The 18,830-nt window shown below is 46.4% G+C and overlaps 12 non-coding genes across 12 annotated transcripts; all 12 read left to right on the top strand.

Annotated features, from left to right (window-relative positions):
• The first annotated feature begins 261 nt into the window (after positions 1–261).
• LOC142260418 (U2 spliceosomal RNA) lies at positions 262–452 on the top strand. The gene has a single exon (XR_012728638.1). It is a non-coding gene; the product is annotated as a U2 spliceosomal RNA (small nuclear RNA).
• A 1,387-nt stretch (positions 453–1,839) lies between these two features.
• Positions 1,840–2,030, top strand: LOC142260428 (U2 spliceosomal RNA). Its single transcript, XR_012728646.1, has one exon. It is a non-coding gene; the product is annotated as a U2 spliceosomal RNA (small nuclear RNA).
• A 1,387-nt stretch (positions 2,031–3,417) lies between these two features.
• On the top strand, positions 3,418–3,608 carry LOC142260429 (U2 spliceosomal RNA). Its single transcript, XR_012728647.1, has one exon. It is a non-coding gene; the product is annotated as a U2 spliceosomal RNA (small nuclear RNA).
• A 1,387-nt stretch (positions 3,609–4,995) lies between these two features.
• LOC142260430 (U2 spliceosomal RNA) lies at positions 4,996–5,186 on the top strand. Its single transcript, XR_012728648.1, has one exon. It is a non-coding gene; the product is annotated as a U2 spliceosomal RNA (small nuclear RNA).
• Positions 5,187–6,573: 1,387 nt separating this feature from the next.
• On the top strand, positions 6,574–6,764 carry LOC142260427 (U2 spliceosomal RNA). The gene has a single exon (XR_012728645.1). It is a non-coding gene; the product is annotated as a U2 spliceosomal RNA (small nuclear RNA).
• A 1,387-nt stretch (positions 6,765–8,151) lies between these two features.
• LOC142260431 (U2 spliceosomal RNA) lies at positions 8,152–8,342 on the top strand. Its single transcript, XR_012728649.1, has one exon. It is a non-coding gene; the product is annotated as a U2 spliceosomal RNA (small nuclear RNA).
• A 1,387-nt stretch (positions 8,343–9,729) lies between these two features.
• LOC142260419 (U2 spliceosomal RNA) lies at positions 9,730–9,920 on the top strand. The gene has a single exon (XR_012728639.1). It is a non-coding gene; the product is annotated as a U2 spliceosomal RNA (small nuclear RNA).
• A 1,387-nt stretch (positions 9,921–11,307) lies between these two features.
• LOC142260421 (U2 spliceosomal RNA) lies at positions 11,308–11,498 on the top strand. The gene has a single exon (XR_012728640.1). It is a non-coding gene; the product is annotated as a U2 spliceosomal RNA (small nuclear RNA).
• Positions 11,499–12,885: 1,387 nt separating this feature from the next.
• On the top strand, positions 12,886–13,076 carry LOC142260422 (U2 spliceosomal RNA). Its single transcript, XR_012728641.1, has one exon. It is a non-coding gene; the product is annotated as a U2 spliceosomal RNA (small nuclear RNA).
• A 1,387-nt stretch (positions 13,077–14,463) lies between these two features.
• On the top strand, positions 14,464–14,654 carry LOC142260423 (U2 spliceosomal RNA). The gene has a single exon (XR_012728642.1). It is a non-coding gene; the product is annotated as a U2 spliceosomal RNA (small nuclear RNA).
• A 1,387-nt stretch (positions 14,655–16,041) lies between these two features.
• On the top strand, positions 16,042–16,232 carry LOC142260424 (U2 spliceosomal RNA). Its single transcript, XR_012728643.1, has one exon. It is a non-coding gene; the product is annotated as a U2 spliceosomal RNA (small nuclear RNA).
• A 1,387-nt stretch (positions 16,233–17,619) lies between these two features.
• Positions 17,620–17,810, top strand: LOC142260425 (U2 spliceosomal RNA). The gene has a single exon (XR_012728644.1). It is a non-coding gene; the product is annotated as a U2 spliceosomal RNA (small nuclear RNA).
• Positions 17,811–18,830: the final 1,020 nt, after the last annotated feature.

The following is an 18,830-nucleotide window of genomic DNA, read 5'->3' on the forward strand; positions in this document are numbered from 1 at the left end:
ATCGTGAATTGGAAAGACTGCAAGGGGGAGGGGAGTTGCTTGCGCCCTAAAGGAGGAGTTATTCAGATTCATTGCAGTGGGCGGCGGCTGCAAAACGCACCATTCTTCTTGTTTTGGCTCTGCAAAGCAGCCTTTTCAAGGGTTGGCTTGGGTGACAAAATGTCTTGTGTAGGCGTGGGTTTGTCTCCCTCTCGCTCTCTCTCCCCAAGATGTGTCCGGCATAGGCCAGGGTGCCACTCGAGGCCCAAACCAATTCTGGTTATCGCTTCTCGGCCTTTTGGCTAAGATCAAGTGTAGTATCTGTTCTTATCAGTTTAATATCTGATACGTCCCCTATCTGGGGACCATATATTAAATGGATTTTTAGAACAGGGAGATGGAAAAAGAGCTTGCTCTGTCCACTCCACGCATTGACCTGGTATTGCAGTACCTCCAGGAACGGTGCACCCCTTCTTAACCCAGTTTCCAAAAGCAGAACTCAATTCACCTGATTCATATTAGCCCGATTTAATGAATTGGAAGAAAGCATACGTCTTCATATGCACCTCAATTTGGCCCATTCACTTTTCACACTTCCTCCTTTTGTTTTTTATCTTTCACACTTTTGACTTTCTTTATTCATCCAAATAGCAAACTCATCACCACTCAACCTGACCAACTCGGCTATGTCCCCGTGCTGCAGTTCTCTGTCTTATCTAGATCATTTGCAATTGAATGGAATAGATCCCTTTTGGACAAAGTGGATTCACCTGCTGCTGCAGTGACCACAGGTGTGATAACATCTAGAATTGGCATCTGGTGCGATCTCTCCGCTTCCACTCCAAAGAAAGTTACCTGTTTATTCCTATCATGCATTGGTTTTTGGGGTTTTCTTTGAGTAATGATGATCTCTTTAGTAGTCTGTTGGCGCCCTCTCCTGGAGGAATAGTTTGCTTGCTCTTGGACATTCTAAAAGAGAGGTCATGATAGACATTGAGCTTCTGAGCTCAATTGGGGACAGTCATGGGTGATGAATGTTTGCAACCTACTGCGAAGCCTCATACCGCAATATAAGGAACGTCAAATACTAAGAAAGGGCGGCCTATGAAAGAATTACTACTTTCAATAAGTACACTTAAACGGCTAATTGGGAATAGAAAAACTGTAAAAAGCCCTCTGAGAAAGCCCCCCTCTAACCTTTGATAGTAAGCTTTTCTGTAGTCTGCCTGTTGATGTATTTTCCGTTTGAACTGTGCACAACATGAAGAGACGGAACACTGGCGGCTTGTCACAATGCCCCCCGATGACATCACAATAGCGCTGCTGCCTAGAAAACAAGCTGCGCAGAAGAAGTTGTTCTTTGGGTGGGAGGGTGGGCTAGTGGAAGGAGGGGGCAATCTCTTTTTTTCCCGGGTGGTAGGGGGATGACAGGAGAAGGGAAGCGGGTGGTGAGAAAGGTACAGAGGGCAGGGTTTGGGGGCTGGGAAGGAAAGGGAAAAGATTAGGGTTTGGGGATGATGAAAGGGCTTTCTACGGGTAAGGATGGCAAAGGGTGGCAGTGACGGAAAGTCAGGCAACCTGTCCTGTCCGTCTTTTTGTATCGTGAATTGGAAAGACTGCAAGGGGGAGGGGAGTTGCTTGCGCCCTAAAGGAGGAGTTATTCAGATTCATTGCAGTGGGCGGCGGCTGCAAAACGCACCATTCTTCTTGTTTTGGCTCTGCAAAGCAGCCTTTTCAAGGGTTGGCTTGGGTGACAAAATGTCTTGTGTAGGCGTGGGTTTGTCTCCCTCTCGCTCTCTCTCCCCAAGATGTGTCCGGCATAGGCCAGGGTGCCACTCGAGGCCCAAACCAATTCTGGTTATCGCTTCTCGGCCTTTTGGCTAAGATCAAGTGTAGTATCTGTTCTTATCAGTTTAATATCTGATACGTCCCCTATCTGGGGACCATATATTAAATGGATTTTTAGAACAGGGAGATGGAAAAAGAGCTTGCTCTGTCCACTCCACGCATTGACCTGGTATTGCAGTACCTCCAGGAACGGTGCACCCCTTCTTAACCCAGTTTCCAAAAGCAGAACTCAATTCACCTGATTCATATTAGCCCGATTTAATGAATTGGAAGAAAGCATACGTCTTCATATGCACCTCAATTTGGCCCATTCACTTTTCACACTTCCTCCTTTTGTTTTTTATCTTTCACACTTTTGACTTTCTTTATTCATCCAAATAGCAAACTCATCACCACTCAACCTGACCAACTCGGCTATGTCCCCGTGCTGCAGTTCTCTGTCTTATCTAGATCATTTGCAATTGAATGGAATAGATCCCTTTTGGACAAAGTGGATTCACCTGCTGCTGCAGTGACCACAGGTGTGATAACATCTAGAATTGGCATCTGGTGCGATCTCTCCGCTTCCACTCCAAAGAAAGTTACCTGTTTATTCCTATCATGCATTGGTTTTTGGGGTTTTCTTTGAGTAATGATGATCTCTTTAGTAGTCTGTTGGCGCCCTCTCCTGGAGGAATAGTTTGCTTGCTCTTGGACATTCTAAAAGAGAGGTCATGATAGACATTGAGCTTCTGAGCTCAATTGGGGACAGTCATGGGTGATGAATGTTTGCAACCTACTGCGAAGCCTCATACCGCAATATAAGGAACGTCAAATACTAAGAAAGGGCGGCCTATGAAAGAATTACTACTTTCAATAAGTACACTTAAACGGCTAATTGGGAATAGAAAAACTGTAAAAAGCCCTCTGAGAAAGCCCCCCTCTAACCTTTGATAGTAAGCTTTTCTGTAGTCTGCCTGTTGATGTATTTTCCGTTTGAACTGTGCACAACATGAAGAGACGGAACACTGGCGGCTTGTCACAATGCCCCCCGATGACATCACAATAGCGCTGCTGCCTAGAAAACAAGCTGCGCAGAAGAAGTTGTTCTTTGGGTGGGAGGGTGGGCTAGTGGAAGGAGGGGGCAATCTCTTTTTTTCCCGGGTGGTAGGGGGATGACAGGAGAAGGGAAGCGGGTGGTGAGAAAGGTACAGAGGGCAGGGTTTGGGGGCTGGGAAGGAAAGGGAAAAGATTAGGGTTTGGGGATGATGAAAGGGCTTTCTACGGGTAAGGATGGCAAAGGGTGGCAGTGACGGAAAGTCAGGCAACCTGTCCTGTCCGTCTTTTTGTATCGTGAATTGGAAAGACTGCAAGGGGGAGGGGAGTTGCTTGCGCCCTAAAGGAGGAGTTATTCAGATTCATTGCAGTGGGCGGCGGCTGCAAAACGCACCATTCTTCTTGTTTTGGCTCTGCAAAGCAGCCTTTTCAAGGGTTGGCTTGGGTGACAAAATGTCTTGTGTAGGCGTGGGTTTGTCTCCCTCTCGCTCTCTCTCCCCAAGATGTGTCCGGCATAGGCCAGGGTGCCACTCGAGGCCCAAACCAATTCTGGTTATCGCTTCTCGGCCTTTTGGCTAAGATCAAGTGTAGTATCTGTTCTTATCAGTTTAATATCTGATACGTCCCCTATCTGGGGACCATATATTAAATGGATTTTTAGAACAGGGAGATGGAAAAAGAGCTTGCTCTGTCCACTCCACGCATTGACCTGGTATTGCAGTACCTCCAGGAACGGTGCACCCCTTCTTAACCCAGTTTCCAAAAGCAGAACTCAATTCACCTGATTCATATTAGCCCGATTTAATGAATTGGAAGAAAGCATACGTCTTCATATGCACCTCAATTTGGCCCATTCACTTTTCACACTTCCTCCTTTTGTTTTTTATCTTTCACACTTTTGACTTTCTTTATTCATCCAAATAGCAAACTCATCACCACTCAACCTGACCAACTCGGCTATGTCCCCGTGCTGCAGTTCTCTGTCTTATCTAGATCATTTGCAATTGAATGGAATAGATCCCTTTTGGACAAAGTGGATTCACCTGCTGCTGCAGTGACCACAGGTGTGATAACATCTAGAATTGGCATCTGGTGCGATCTCTCCGCTTCCACTCCAAAGAAAGTTACCTGTTTATTCCTATCATGCATTGGTTTTTGGGGTTTTCTTTGAGTAATGATGATCTCTTTAGTAGTCTGTTGGCGCCCTCTCCTGGAGGAATAGTTTGCTTGCTCTTGGACATTCTAAAAGAGAGGTCATGATAGACATTGAGCTTCTGAGCTCAATTGGGGACAGTCATGGGTGATGAATGTTTGCAACCTACTGCGAAGCCTCATACCGCAATATAAGGAACGTCAAATACTAAGAAAGGGCGGCCTATGAAAGAATTACTACTTTCAATAAGTACACTTAAACGGCTAATTGGGAATAGAAAAACTGTAAAAAGCCCTCTGAGAAAGCCCCCCTCTAACCTTTGATAGTAAGCTTTTCTGTAGTCTGCCTGTTGATGTATTTTCCGTTTGAACTGTGCACAACATGAAGAGACGGAACACTGGCGGCTTGTCACAATGCCCCCCGATGACATCACAATAGCGCTGCTGCCTAGAAAACAAGCTGCGCAGAAGAAGTTGTTCTTTGGGTGGGAGGGTGGGCTAGTGGAAGGAGGGGGCAATCTCTTTTTTTCCCGGGTGGTAGGGGGATGACAGGAGAAGGGAAGCGGGTGGTGAGAAAGGTACAGAGGGCAGGGTTTGGGGGCTGGGAAGGAAAGGGAAAAGATTAGGGTTTGGGGATGATGAAAGGGCTTTCTACGGGTAAGGATGGCAAAGGGTGGCAGTGACGGAAAGTCAGGCAACCTGTCCTGTCCGTCTTTTTGTATCGTGAATTGGAAAGACTGCAAGGGGGAGGGGAGTTGCTTGCGCCCTAAAGGAGGAGTTATTCAGATTCATTGCAGTGGGCGGCGGCTGCAAAACGCACCATTCTTCTTGTTTTGGCTCTGCAAAGCAGCCTTTTCAAGGGTTGGCTTGGGTGACAAAATGTCTTGTGTAGGCGTGGGTTTGTCTCCCTCTCGCTCTCTCTCCCCAAGATGTGTCCGGCATAGGCCAGGGTGCCACTCGAGGCCCAAACCAATTCTGGTTATCGCTTCTCGGCCTTTTGGCTAAGATCAAGTGTAGTATCTGTTCTTATCAGTTTAATATCTGATACGTCCCCTATCTGGGGACCATATATTAAATGGATTTTTAGAACAGGGAGATGGAAAAAGAGCTTGCTCTGTCCACTCCACGCATTGACCTGGTATTGCAGTACCTCCAGGAACGGTGCACCCCTTCTTAACCCAGTTTCCAAAAGCAGAACTCAATTCACCTGATTCATATTAGCCCGATTTAATGAATTGGAAGAAAGCATACGTCTTCATATGCACCTCAATTTGGCCCATTCACTTTTCACACTTCCTCCTTTTGTTTTTTATCTTTCACACTTTTGACTTTCTTTATTCATCCAAATAGCAAACTCATCACCACTCAACCTGACCAACTCGGCTATGTCCCCGTGCTGCAGTTCTCTGTCTTATCTAGATCATTTGCAATTGAATGGAATAGATCCCTTTTGGACAAAGTGGATTCACCTGCTGCTGCAGTGACCACAGGTGTGATAACATCTAGAATTGGCATCTGGTGCGATCTCTCCGCTTCCACTCCAAAGAAAGTTACCTGTTTATTCCTATCATGCATTGGTTTTTGGGGTTTTCTTTGAGTAATGATGATCTCTTTAGTAGTCTGTTGGCGCCCTCTCCTGGAGGAATAGTTTGCTTGCTCTTGGACATTCTAAAAGAGAGGTCATGATAGACATTGAGCTTCTGAGCTCAATTGGGGACAGTCATGGGTGATGAATGTTTGCAACCTACTGCGAAGCCTCATACCGCAATATAAGGAACGTCAAATACTAAGAAAGGGCGGCCTATGAAAGAATTACTACTTTCAATAAGTACACTTAAACGGCTAATTGGGAATAGAAAAACTGTAAAAAGCCCTCTGAGAAAGCCCCCCTCTAACCTTTGATAGTAAGCTTTTCTGTAGTCTGCCTGTTGATGTATTTTCCGTTTGAACTGTGCACAACATGAAGAGACGGAACACTGGCGGCTTGTCACAATGCCCCCCGATGACATCACAATAGCGCTGCTGCCTAGAAAACAAGCTGCGCAGAAGAAGTTGTTCTTTGGGTGGGAGGGTGGGCTAGTGGAAGGAGGGGGCAATCTCTTTTTTTCCCGGGTGGTAGGGGGATGACAGGAGAAGGGAAGCGGGTGGTGAGAAAGGTACAGAGGGCAGGGTTTGGGGGCTGGGAAGGAAAGGGAAAAGATTAGGGTTTGGGGATGATGAAAGGGCTTTCTACGGGTAAGGATGGCAAAGGGTGGCAGTGACGGAAAGTCAGGCAACCTGTCCTGTCCGTCTTTTTGTATCGTGAATTGGAAAGACTGCAAGGGGGAGGGGAGTTGCTTGCGCCCTAAAGGAGGAGTTATTCAGATTCATTGCAGTGGGCGGCGGCTGCAAAACGCACCATTCTTCTTGTTTTGGCTCTGCAAAGCAGCCTTTTCAAGGGTTGGCTTGGGTGACAAAATGTCTTGTGTAGGCGTGGGTTTGTCTCCCTCTCGCTCTCTCTCCCCAAGATGTGTCCGGCATAGGCCAGGGTGCCACTCGAGGCCCAAACCAATTCTGGTTATCGCTTCTCGGCCTTTGGGCTAAGATCAAGTGTAGTATCTGTTCTTATCAGTTTAATATCTGATACGTCCCCTATCTGGGGACCATATATTAAATGGATTTTTAGAACAGGGAGATGGAAAAAGAGCTTGCTCTGTCCACTCCACGCATTGACCTGGTATTGCAGTACCTCCAGGAACGGTGCACCCCTTCTTAACCCAGTTTCCAAAAGCAGAACTCAATTCACCTGATTCATATTAGCCCGATTTAATGAATTGGAAGAAAGCATACGTCTTCATATGCACCTCAATTTGGCCCATTCACTTTTCACACTTCCTCCTTTTGTTTTTTATCTTTCACACTTTTGACTTTCTTTATTCATCCAAATAGCAAACTCATCACCACTCAACCTGACCAACTCGGCTATGTCCCCGTGCTGCAGTTCTCTGTCTTATCTAGATCATTTGCAATTGAATGGAATAGATCCCTTTTGGACAAAGTGGATTCACCTGCTGCTGCAGTGACCACAGGTGTGATAACATCTAGAATTGGCATCTGGTGCGATCTCTCCGCTTCCACTCCAAAGAAAGTTACCTGTTTATTCCTATCATGCATTGGTTTTTGGGGTTTTCTTTGAGTAATGATGATCTCTTTAGTAGTCTGTTGGCGCCCTCTCCTGGAGGAATAGTTTGCTTGCTCTTGGACATTCTAAAAGAGAGGTCATGATAGACATTGAGCTTCTGAGCTCAATTGGGGACAGTCATGGGTGATGAATGTTTGCAACCTACTGCGAAGCCTCATACCGCAATATAAGGAACGTCAAATACTAAGAAAGGGCGGCCTATGAAAGAATTACTACTTTCAATAAGTACACTTAAACGGCTAATTGGGAATAGAAAAACTGTAAAAAGCCCTCTGAGAAAGCCCCCCTCTAACCTTTGATAGTAAGCTTTTCTGTAGTCTGCCTGTTGATGTATTTTCCGTTTGAACTGTGCACAACATGAAGAGACGGAACACTGGCGGCTTGTCACAATGCCCCCCGATGACATCACAATAGCGCTGCTGCCTAGAAAACAAGCTGCGCAGAAGAAGTTGTTCTTTGGGTGGGAGGGTGGGCTAGTGGAAGGAGGGGGCAATCTCTTTTTTTCCCGGGTGGTAGGGGGATGACAGGAGAAGGGAAGCGGGTGGTGAGAAAGGTACAGAGGGCAGGGTTTGGGGGCTGGGAAGGAAAGGGAAAAGATTAGGGTTTGGGGATGATGAAAGGGCTTTCTACGGGTAAGGATGGCAAAGGGTGGCAGTGACGGAAAGTCAGGCAACCTGTCCTGTCCGTCTTTTTGTATCGTGAATTGGAAAGACTGCAAGGGGGAGGGGAGTTGCTTGCGCCCTAAAGGAGGAGTTATTCAGATTCATTGCAGTGGGCGGCGGCTGCAAAACGCACCATTCTTCTTGTTTTGGCTCTGCAAAGCAGCCTTTTCAAGGGTTGGCTTGGGTGACAAAATGTCTTGTGTAGGCGTGGGTTTGTCTCCCTCTCGCTCTCTCTCCCCAAGATGTGTCCGGCATAGGCCAGGGTGCCACTCGAGGCCCAAACCAATTCTGGTTATCGCTTCTCGGCCTTTTGGCTAAGATCAAGTGTAGTATCTGTTCTTATCAGTTTAATATCTGATACGTCCCCTATCTGGGGACCATATATTAAATGGATTTTTAGAACAGGGAGATGGAAAAAGAGCTTGCTCTGTCCACTCCACGCATTGACCTGGTATTGCAGTACCTCCAGGAACGGTGCACCCCTTCTTAACCCAGTTTCCAAAAGCAGAACTCAATTCACCTGATTCATATTAGCCCGATTTAATGAATTGGAAGAAAGCATACGTCTTCATATGCACCTCAATTTGGCCCATTCACTTTTCACACTTCCTCCTTTTGTTTTTTATCTTTCACACTTTTGACTTTCTTTATTCATCCAAATAGCAAACTCATCACCACTCAACCTGACCAACTCGGCTATGTCCCCGTGCTGCAGTTCTCTGTCTTATCTAGATCATTTGCAATTGAATGGAATAGATCCCTTTTGGACAAAGTGGATTCACCTGCTGCTGCAGTGACCACAGGTGTGATAACATCTAGAATTGGCATCTGGTGCGATCTCTCCGCTTCCACTCCAAAGAAAGTTACCTGTTTATTCCTATCATGCATTGGTTTTTGGGGTTTTCTTTGAGTAATGATGATCTCTTTAGTAGTCTGTTGGCGCCCTCTCCTGGAGGAATAGTTTGCTTGCTCTTGGACATTCTAAAAGAGAGGTCATGATAGACATTGAGCTTCTGAGCTCAATTGGGGACAGTCATGGGTGATGAATGTTTGCAACCTACTGCGAAGCCTCATACCGCAATATAAGGAACGTCAAATACTAAGAAAGGGCGGCCTATGAAAGAATTACTACTTTCAATAAGTACACTTAAACGGCTAATTGGGAATAGAAAAACTGTAAAAAGCCCTCTGAGAAAGCCCCCCTCTAACCTTTGATAGTAAGCTTTTCTGTAGTCTGCCTGTTGATGTATTTTCCGTTTGAACTGTGCACAACATGAAGAGACGGAACACTGGCGGCTTGTCACAATGCCCCCCGATGACATCACAATAGCGCTGCTGCCTAGAAAACAAGCTGCGCAGAAGAAGTTGTTCTTTGGGTGGGAGGGTGGGCTAGTGGAAGGAGGGGGCAATCTCTTTTTTTCCCGGGTGGTAGGGGGATGACAGGAGAAGGGAAGCGGGTGGTGAGAAAGGTACAGAGGGCAGGGTTTGGGGGCTGGGAAGGAAAGGGAAAAGATTAGGGTTTGGGGATGATGAAAGGGCTTTCTACGGGTAAGGATGGCAAAGGGTGGCAGTGACGGAAAGTCAGGCAACCTGTCCTGTCCGTCTTTTTGTATCGTGAATTGGAAAGACTGCAAGGGGGAGGGGAGTTGCTTGCGCCCTAAAGGAGGAGTTATTCAGATTCATTGCAGTGGGCGGCGGCTGCAAAACGCACCATTCTTCTTGTTTTGGCTCTGCAAAGCAGCCTTTTCAAGGGTTGGCTTGGGTGACAAAATGTCTTGTGTAGGCGTGGGTTTGTCTCCCTCTCGCTCTCTCTCCCCAAGATGTGTCCGGCATAGGCCAGGGTGCCACTCGAGGCCCAAACCAATTCTGGTTATCGCTTCTCGGCCTTTTGGCTAAGATCAAGTGTAGTATCTGTTCTTATCAGTTTAATATCTGATACGTCCCCTATCTGGGGACCATATATTAAATGGATTTTTAGAACAGGGAGATGGAAAAAGAGCTTGCTCTGTCCACTCCACGCATTGACCTGGTATTGCAGTACCTCCAGGAACGGTGCACCCCTTCTTAACCCAGTTTCCAAAAGCAGAACTCAATTCACCTGATTCATATTAGCCCGATTTAATGAATTGGAAGAAAGCATACGTCTTCATATGCACCTCAATTTGGCCCATTCACTTTTCACACTTCCTCCTTTTGTTTTTTATCTTTCACACTTTTGACTTTCTTTATTCATCCAAATAGCAAACTCATCACCACTCAACCTGACCAACTCGGCTATGTCCCCGTGCTGCAGTTCTCTGTCTTATCTAGATCATTTGCAATTGAATGGAATAGATCCCTTTTGGACAAAGTGGATTCACCTGCTGCTGCAGTGACCACAGGTGTGATAACATCTAGAATTGGCATCTGGTGCGATCTCTCCGCTTCCACTCCAAAGAAAGTTACCTGTTTATTCCTATCATGCATTGGTTTTTGGGGTTTTCTTTGAGTAATGATGATCTCTTTAGTAGTCTGTTGGCGCCCTCTCCTGGAGGAATAGTTTGCTTGCTCTTGGACATTCTAAAAGAGAGGTCATGATAGACATTGAGCTTCTGAGCTCAATTGGGGACAGTCATGGGTGATGAATGTTTGCAACCTACTGCGAAGCCTCATACCGCAATATAAGGAACGTCAAATACTAAGAAAGGGCGGCCTATGAAAGAATTACTACTTTCAATAAGTACACTTAAACGGCTAATTGGGAATAGAAAAACTGTAAAAAGCCCTCTGAGAAAGCCCCCCTCTAACCTTTGATAGTAAGCTTTTCTGTAGTCTGCCTGTTGATGTATTTTCCGTTTGAACTGTGCACAACATGAAGAGACGGAACACTGGCGGCTTGTCACAATGCCCCCCGATGACATCACAATAGCGCTGCTGCCTAGAAAACAAGCTGCGCAGAAGAAGTTGTTCTTTGGGTGGGAGGGTGGGCTAGTGGAAGGAGGGGGCAATCTCTTTTTTTCCCGGGTGGTAGGGGGATGACAGGAGAAGGGAAGCGGGTGGTGAGAAAGGTACAGAGGGCAGGGTTTGGGGGCTGGGAAGGAAAGGGAAAAGATTAGGGTTTGGGGATGATGAAAGGGCTTTCTACGGGTAAGGATGGCAAAGGGTGGCAGTGACGGAAAGTCAGGCAACCTGTCCTGTCCGTCTTTTTGTATCGTGAATTGGAAAGACTGCAAGGGGGAGGGGAGTTGCTTGCGCCCTAAAGGAGGAGTTATTCAGATTCATTGCAGTGGGCGGCGGCTGCAAAACGCACCATTCTTCTTGTTTTGGCTCTGCAAAGCAGCCTTTTCAAGGGTTGGCTTGGGTGACAAAATGTCTTGTGTAGGCGTGGGTTTGTCTCCCTCTCGCTCTCTCTCCCCAAGATGTGTCCGGCATAGGCCAGGGTGCCACTCGAGGCCCAAACCAATTCTGGTTATCGCTTCTCGGCCTTTTGGCTAAGATCAAGTGTAGTATCTGTTCTTATCAGTTTAATATCTGATACGTCCCCTATCTGGGGACCATATATTAAATGGATTTTTAGAACAGGGAGATGGAAAAAGAGCTTGCTCTGTCCACTCCACGCATTGACCTGGTATTGCAGTACCTCCAGGAACGGTGCACCCCTTCTTAACCCAGTTTCCAAAAGCAGAACTCAATTCACCTGATTCATATTAGCCCGATTTAATGAATTGGAAGAAAGCATACGTCTTCATATGCACCTCAATTTGGCCCATTCACTTTTCACACTTCCTCCTTTTGTTTTTTATCTTTCACACTTTTGACTTTCTTTATTCATCCAAATAGCAAACTCATCACCACTCAACCTGACCAACTCGGCTATGTCCCCGTGCTGCAGTTCTCTGTCTTATCTAGATCATTTGCAATTGAATGGAATAGATCCCTTTTGGACAAAGTGGATTCACCTGCTGCTGCAGTGACCACAGGTGTGATAACATCTAGAATTGGCATCTGGTGCGATCTCTCCGCTTCCACTCCAAAGAAAGTTACCTGTTTATTCCTATCATGCATTGGTTTTTGGGGTTTTCTTTGAGTAATGATGATCTCTTTAGTAGTCTGTTGGCGCCCTCTCCTGGAGGAATAGTTTGCTTGCTCTTGGACATTCTAAAAGAGAGGTCATGATAGACATTGAGCTTCTGAGCTCAATTGGGGACAGTCATGGGTGATGAATGTTTGCAACCTACTGCGAAGCCTCATACCGCAATATAAGGAACGTCAAATACTAAGAAAGGGCGGCCTATGAAAGAATTACTACTTTCAATAAGTACACTTAAACGGCTAATTGGGAATAGAAAAACTGTAAAAAGCCCTCTGAGAAAGCCCCCCTCTAACCTTTGATAGTAAGCTTTTCTGTAGTCTGCCTGTTGATGTATTTTCCGTTTGAACTGTGCACAACATGAAGAGACGGAACACTGGCGGCTTGTCACAATGCCCCCCGATGACATCACAATAGCGCTGCTGCCTAGAAAACAAGCTGCGCAGAAGAAGTTGTTCTTTGGGTGGGAGGGTGGGCTAGTGGAAGGAGGGGGCAATCTCTTTTTTTCCCGGGTGGTAGGGGGATGACAGGAGAAGGGAAGCGGGTGGTGAGAAAGGTACAGAGGGCAGGGTTTGGGGGCTGGGAAGGAAAGGGAAAAGATTAGGGTTTGGGGATGATGAAAGGGCTTTCTACGGGTAAGGATGGCAAAGGGTGGCAGTGACGGAAAGTCAGGCAACCTGTCCTGTCCGTCTTTTTGTATCGTGAATTGGAAAGACTGCAAGGGGGAGGGGAGTTGCTTGCGCCCTAAAGGAGGAGTTATTCAGATTCATTGCAGTGGGCGGCGGCTGCAAAACGCACCATTCTTCTTGTTTTGGCTCTGCAAAGCAGCCTTTTCAAGGGTTGGCTTGGGTGACAAAATGTCTTGTGTAGGCGTGGGTTTGTCTCCCTCTCGCTCTCTCTCCCCAAGATGTGTCCGGCATAGGCCAGGGTGCCACTCGAGGCCCAAACCAATTCTGGTTATCGCTTCTCGGCCTTTTGGCTAAGATCAAGTGTAGTATCTGTTCTTATCAGTTTAATATCTGATACGTCCCCTATCTGGGGACCATATATTAAATGGATTTTTAGAACAGGGAGATGGAAAAAGAGCTTGCTCTGTCCACTCCACGCATTGACCTGGTATTGCAGTACCTCCAGGAACGGTGCACCCCTTCTTAACCCAGTTTCCAAAAGCAGAACTCAATTCACCTGATTCATATTAGCCCGATTTAATGAATTGGAAGAAAGCATACGTCTTCATATGCACCTCAATTTGGCCCATTCACTTTTCACACTTCCTCCTTTTGTTTTTTATCTTTCACACTTTTGACTTTCTTTATTCATCCAAATAGCAAACTCATCACCACTCAACCTGACCAACTCGGCTATGTCCCCGTGCTGCAGTTCTCTGTCTTATCTAGATCATTTGCAATTGAATGGAATAGATCCCTTTTGGACAAAGTGGATTCACCTGCTGCTGCAGTGACCACAGGTGTGATAACATCTAGAATTGGCATCTGGTGCGATCTCTCCGCTTCCACTCCAAAGAAAGTTACCTGTTTATTCCTATCATGCATTGGTTTTTGGGGTTTTCTTTGAGTAATGATGATCTCTTTAGTAGTCTGTTGGCGCCCTCTCCTGGAGGAATAGTTTGCTTGCTCTTGGACATTCTAAAAGAGAGGTCATGATAGACATTGAGCTTCTGAGCTCAATTGGGGACAGTCATGGGTGATGAATGTTTGCAACCTACTGCGAAGCCTCATACCGCAATATAAGGAACGTCAAATACTAAGAAAGGGCGGCCTATGAAAGAATTACTACTTTCAATAAGTACACTTAAACGGCTAATTGGGAATAGAAAAACTGTAAAAAGCCCTCTGAGAAAGCCCCCCTCTAACCTTTGATAGTAAGCTTTTCTGTAGTCTGCCTGTTGATGTATTTTCCGTTTGAACTGTGCACAACATGAAGAGACGGAACACTGGCGGCTTGTCACAATGCCCCCCGATGACATCACAATAGCGCTGCTGCCTAGAAAACAAGCTGCGCAGAAGAAGTTGTTCTTTGGGTGGGAGGGTGGGCTAGTGGAAGGAGGGGGCAATCTCTTTTTTTCCCGGGTGGTAGGGGGATGACAGGAGAAGGGAAGCGGGTGGTGAGAAAGGTACAGAGGGCAGGGTTTGGGGGCTGGGAAGGAAAGGGAAAAGATTAGGGTTTGGGGATGATGAAAGGGCTTTCTACGGGTAAGGATGGCAAAGGGTGGCAGTGACGGAAAGTCAGGCAACCTGTCCTGTCCGTCTTTTTGTATCGTGAATTGGAAAGACTGCAAGGGGGAGGGGAGTTGCTTGCGCCCTAAAGGAGGAGTTATTCAGATTCATTGCAGTGGGCGGCGGCTGCAAAACGCACCATTCTTCTTGTTTTGGCTCTGCAAAGCAGCCTTTTCAAGGGTTGGCTTGGGTGACAAAATGTCTTGTGTAGGCGTGGGTTTGTCTCCCTCTCGCTCTCTCTCCCCAAGATGTGTCCGGCATAGGCCAGGGTGCCACTCGAGGCCCAAACCAATTCTGGTTATCGCTTCTCGGCCTTTTGGCTAAGATCAAGTGTAGTATCTGTTCTTATCAGTTTAATATCTGATACGTCCCCTATCTGGGGACCATATATTAAATGGATTTTTAGAACAGGGAGATGGAAAAAGAGCTTGCTCTGTCCACTCCACGCATTGACCTGGTATTGCAGTACCTCCAGGAACGGTGCACCCCTTCTTAACCCAGTTTCCAAAAGCAGAACTCAATTCACCTGATTCATATTAGCCCGATTTAATGAATTGGAAGAAAGCATACGTCTTCATATGCACCTCAATTTGGCCCATTCACTTTTCACACTTCCTCCTTTTGTTTTTTATCTTTCACACTTTTGACTTTCTTTATTCATCCAAATAGCAAACTCATCACCACTCAACCTGACCAACTCGGCTATGTCCCCGTGCTGCAGTTCTCTGTCTTATCTAGATCATTTGCAATTGAATGGAATAGATCCCTTTTGGACAAAGTGGATTCACCTGCTGCTGCAGTGACCACAGGTGTGATAACATCTAGAATTGGCATCTGGTGCGATCTCTCCGCTTCCACTCCAAAGAAAGTTACCTGTTTATTCCTATCATGCATTGGTTTTTGGGGTTTTCTTTGAGTAATGATGATCTCTTTAGTAGTCTGTTGGCGCCCTCTCCTGGAGGAATAGTTTGCTTGCTCTTGGACATTCTAAAAGAGAGGTCATGATAGACATTGAGCTTCTGAGCTCAATTGGGGACAGTCATGGGTGATGAATGTTTGCAACCTACTGCGAAGCCTCATACCGCAATATAAGGAACGTCAAATACTAAGAAAGGGCGGCCTATGAAAGAATTACTACTTTCAATAAGTACACTTAAACGGCTAATTGGGAATAGAAAAACTGTAAAAAGCCCTCTGAGAAAGCCCCCCTCTAACCTTTGATAGTAAGCTTTTCTGTAGTCTGCCTGTTGATGTATTTTCCGTTTGAACTGTGCACAACATGAAGAGACGGAACACTGGCGGCTTGTCACAATGCCCCCCGATGACATCACAATAGCGCTGCTGCCTAGAAAACAAGCTGCGCAGAAGAAGTTGTTCTTTGGGTGGGAGGGTGGGCTAGTGGAAGGAGGGGGCAATCTCTTTTTTTCCCGGGTGGTAGGGGGATGACAGGAGAAGGGAAGCGGGTGGTGAGAAAGGTACAGAGGGCAGGGTTTGGGGGCTGGGAAGGAAAGGGAAAAGATTAGGGTTTGGGGATGATGAAAGGGCTTTCTACGGGTAAGGATGGCAAAGGGTGGCAGTGACGGAAAGTCAGGCAACCTGTCCTGTCCGTCTTTTTGTATCGTGAATTGGAAAGACTGCAAGGGGGAGGGGAGTTGCTTGCGCCCTAAAGGAGGAGTTATTCAGATTCATTGCAGTGGGCGGCGGCTGCAAAACGCACCATTCTTCTTGTTTTGGCTCTGCAAAGCAGCCTTTTCAAGGGTTGGCTTGGGTGACAAAATGTCTTGTGTAGGCGTGGGTTTGTCTCCCTCTCGCTCTCTCTCCCCAAGATGTGTCCGGCATAGGCCAGGGTGCCACTCGAGGCCCAAACCAATTCTGGTTATCGCTTCTCGGCCTTTTGGCTAAGATCAAGTGTAGTATCTGTTCTTATCAGTTTAATATCTGATACGTCCCCTATCTGGGGACCATATATTAAATGGATTTTTAGAACAGGGAGATGGAAAAAGAGCTTGCTCTGTCCACTCCACGCATTGACCTGGTATTGCAGTACCTCCAGGAACGGTGCACCCCTTCTTAACCCAGTTTCCAAAAGCAGAACTCAATTCACCTGATTCATATTAGCCCGATTTAATGAATTGGAAGAAAGCATACGTCTTCATATGCACCTCAATTTGGCCCATTCACTTTTCACACTTCCTCCTTTTGTTTTTTATCTTTCACACTTTTGACTTTCTTTATTCATCCAAATAGCAAACTCATCACCACTCAACCTGACCAACTCGGCTATGTCCCCGTGCTGCAGTTCTCTGTCTTATCTAGATCATTTGCAATTGAATGGAATAGATCCCTTTTGGACAAAGTGGATTCACCTGCTGCTGCAGTGACCACAGGTGTGATAACATCTAGAATTGGCATCTGGTGCGATCTCTCCGCTTCCACTCCAAAGAAAGTTACCTGTTTATTCCTATCATGCATTGGTTTTTGGGGTTTTCTTTGAGTAATGATGATCTCTTTAGTAGTCTGTTGGCGCCCTCTCCTGGAGGAATAGTTTGCTTGCTCTTGGACATTCTAAAAGAGAGGTCATGATAGACATTGAGCTTCTGAGCTCAATTGGGGACAGTCATGGGTGATGAATGTTTGCAACCTACTGCGAAGCCTCATACCGCAATATAAGGAACGTCAAATACTAAGAAAGGGCGGCCTATGAAAGAATTACTACTTTCAATAAGTACACTTAAACGGCTAATTGGGAATAGAAAAACTGTAAAAAGCCCTCTGAGAAAGCCCCCCTCTAACCTTTGATAGTAAGCTTTTCTGTAGTCTGCCTGTTGATGTATTTTCCGTTTGAACTGTGCACAACATGAAGAGACGGAACACTGGCGGCTTGTCACAATGCCCCCCGATGACATCACAATAGCGCTGCTGCCTAGAAAACAAGCTGCGCAGAAGAAGTTGTTCTTTGGGTGGGAGGGTGGGCTAGTGGAAGGAGGGGGCAATCTCTTTTTTTCCCGGGTGGTAGGGGGATGACAGGAGAAGGGAAGCGGGTGGTGAGAAAGGTACAGAGGGCAGGGTTTGGGGGCTGGGAAGGAAAGGGAAAAGATTAGGGTTTGGGGATGATGAAAGGGCTTTCTACGGGTAAGGATGGCAAAGGGTGGCAGTGACGGAAAGTCAGGCAACCTGTCCTGTCCGTCTTTTTGTATCGTGAATTGGAAAGACTGCAAGGGGGAGGGGAGTTGCTTGCGCCCTAAAGGAGGAGTTATTCAGATTCATTGCAGTGGGCGGCGGCTGCAAAACGCACCATTCTTCTTGTTTTGGCTCTGCAAAGCAGCCTTTTCAAGGGTTGGCTTGGGTGACAAAATGTCTTGTGTAGGCGTGGGTTTGTCTCCCTCTCGCTCTCTCTCCCCAAGATGTGTCCGGCATAGGCCAGGGTGCCACTCGAGGCCCAAACCAATTCTGGTTATCGCTTCTCGGCCTTTTGGCTAAGATCAAGTGTAGTATCTGTTCTTATCAGTTTAATATCTGATACGTCCCCTATCTGGGGACCATATATTAAATGGATTTTTAGAACAGGGAGATGGAAAAAGAGCTTGCTCTGTCCACTCCACGCATTGACCTGGTATTGCAGTACCTCCAGGAACGGTGCACCCCTTCTTAACCCAGTTTCCAAAAGCAGAACTCAATTCACCTGATTCATATTAGCCCGATTTAATGAATTGGAAGAAAGCATACGTCTTCATATGCACCTCAATTTGGCCCATTCACTTTTCACACTTCCTCCTTTTGTTTTTTATCTTTCACACTTTTGACTTTCTTTATTCATCCAAATAGCAAACTCATCACCACTCAACCTGACCAACTCGGCTATGTCCCCGTGCTGCAGTTCTCTGTCTTATCTAGATCATTTGCAATTGAATGGAATAGATCCCTTTTGGACAAAGTGGATTCACCTGCTGCTGCAGTGACCACAGGTGTGATAACATCTAGAATTGGCATCTGGTGCGATCTCTCCGCTTCCACTCCAAAGAAAGTTACCTGTTTATTCCTATCATGCATTGGTTTTTGGGGTTTTCTTTGAGTAATGATGATCTCTTTAGTAGTCTGTTGGCGCCCTCTCCTGGAGGAATAGTTTGCTTGCTCTTGGACATTCTAAAAGAGAGGTCATGATAGACATTGAGCTTCTGAGCTCAATTGGGGACAGTCATGGGTGATGAATGTTTGCAACCTACTGCGAAGCCTCATACCGCAATATAAGGAACGTCAAATACTAAGAAAGGGCGGCCTATGAAAGAATTACTACTTTCAATAAGTACACTTAAACGGCTAATTGGGAATAGAAAAACTGTAAAAAGCCCTCTGAGAAAGCCCCCCTCTAACCTTTGATAGTAAGCTTTTCTGTAGTCTGCCTGTTGATGTATTTTCCGTTTGAACTGTGCACAACATGAAGAGACGGAACACTGGCGGCTTGTCACAATGCCCCCCGATGACATCACAATAGCGCTGCTGCCTAGAAAACAAGCTGCGCAGAAGAAGTTGTTCTTTGGGTGGGAGGGTGGGCTAGTGGAAGGAGGGGGCAATCTCTTTTTTTCCCGGGTGGTAGGGGGATGACAGGAGAAGGGAAGCGGGTGGTGAGAAAGGTACAGAGGGCAGGGTTTGGGGGCTGGGAAGGAAAG

This window comes from Anomaloglossus baeobatrachus, unplaced genomic scaffold (genome assembly GCF_048569485.1).
Source record: "Anomaloglossus baeobatrachus isolate aAnoBae1 unplaced genomic scaffold, aAnoBae1.hap1 Scaffold_1033, whole genome shotgun sequence".
NCBI classification, from domain to species: domain Eukaryota; kingdom Metazoa; phylum Chordata; class Amphibia; order Anura; family Aromobatidae; genus Anomaloglossus; species Anomaloglossus baeobatrachus.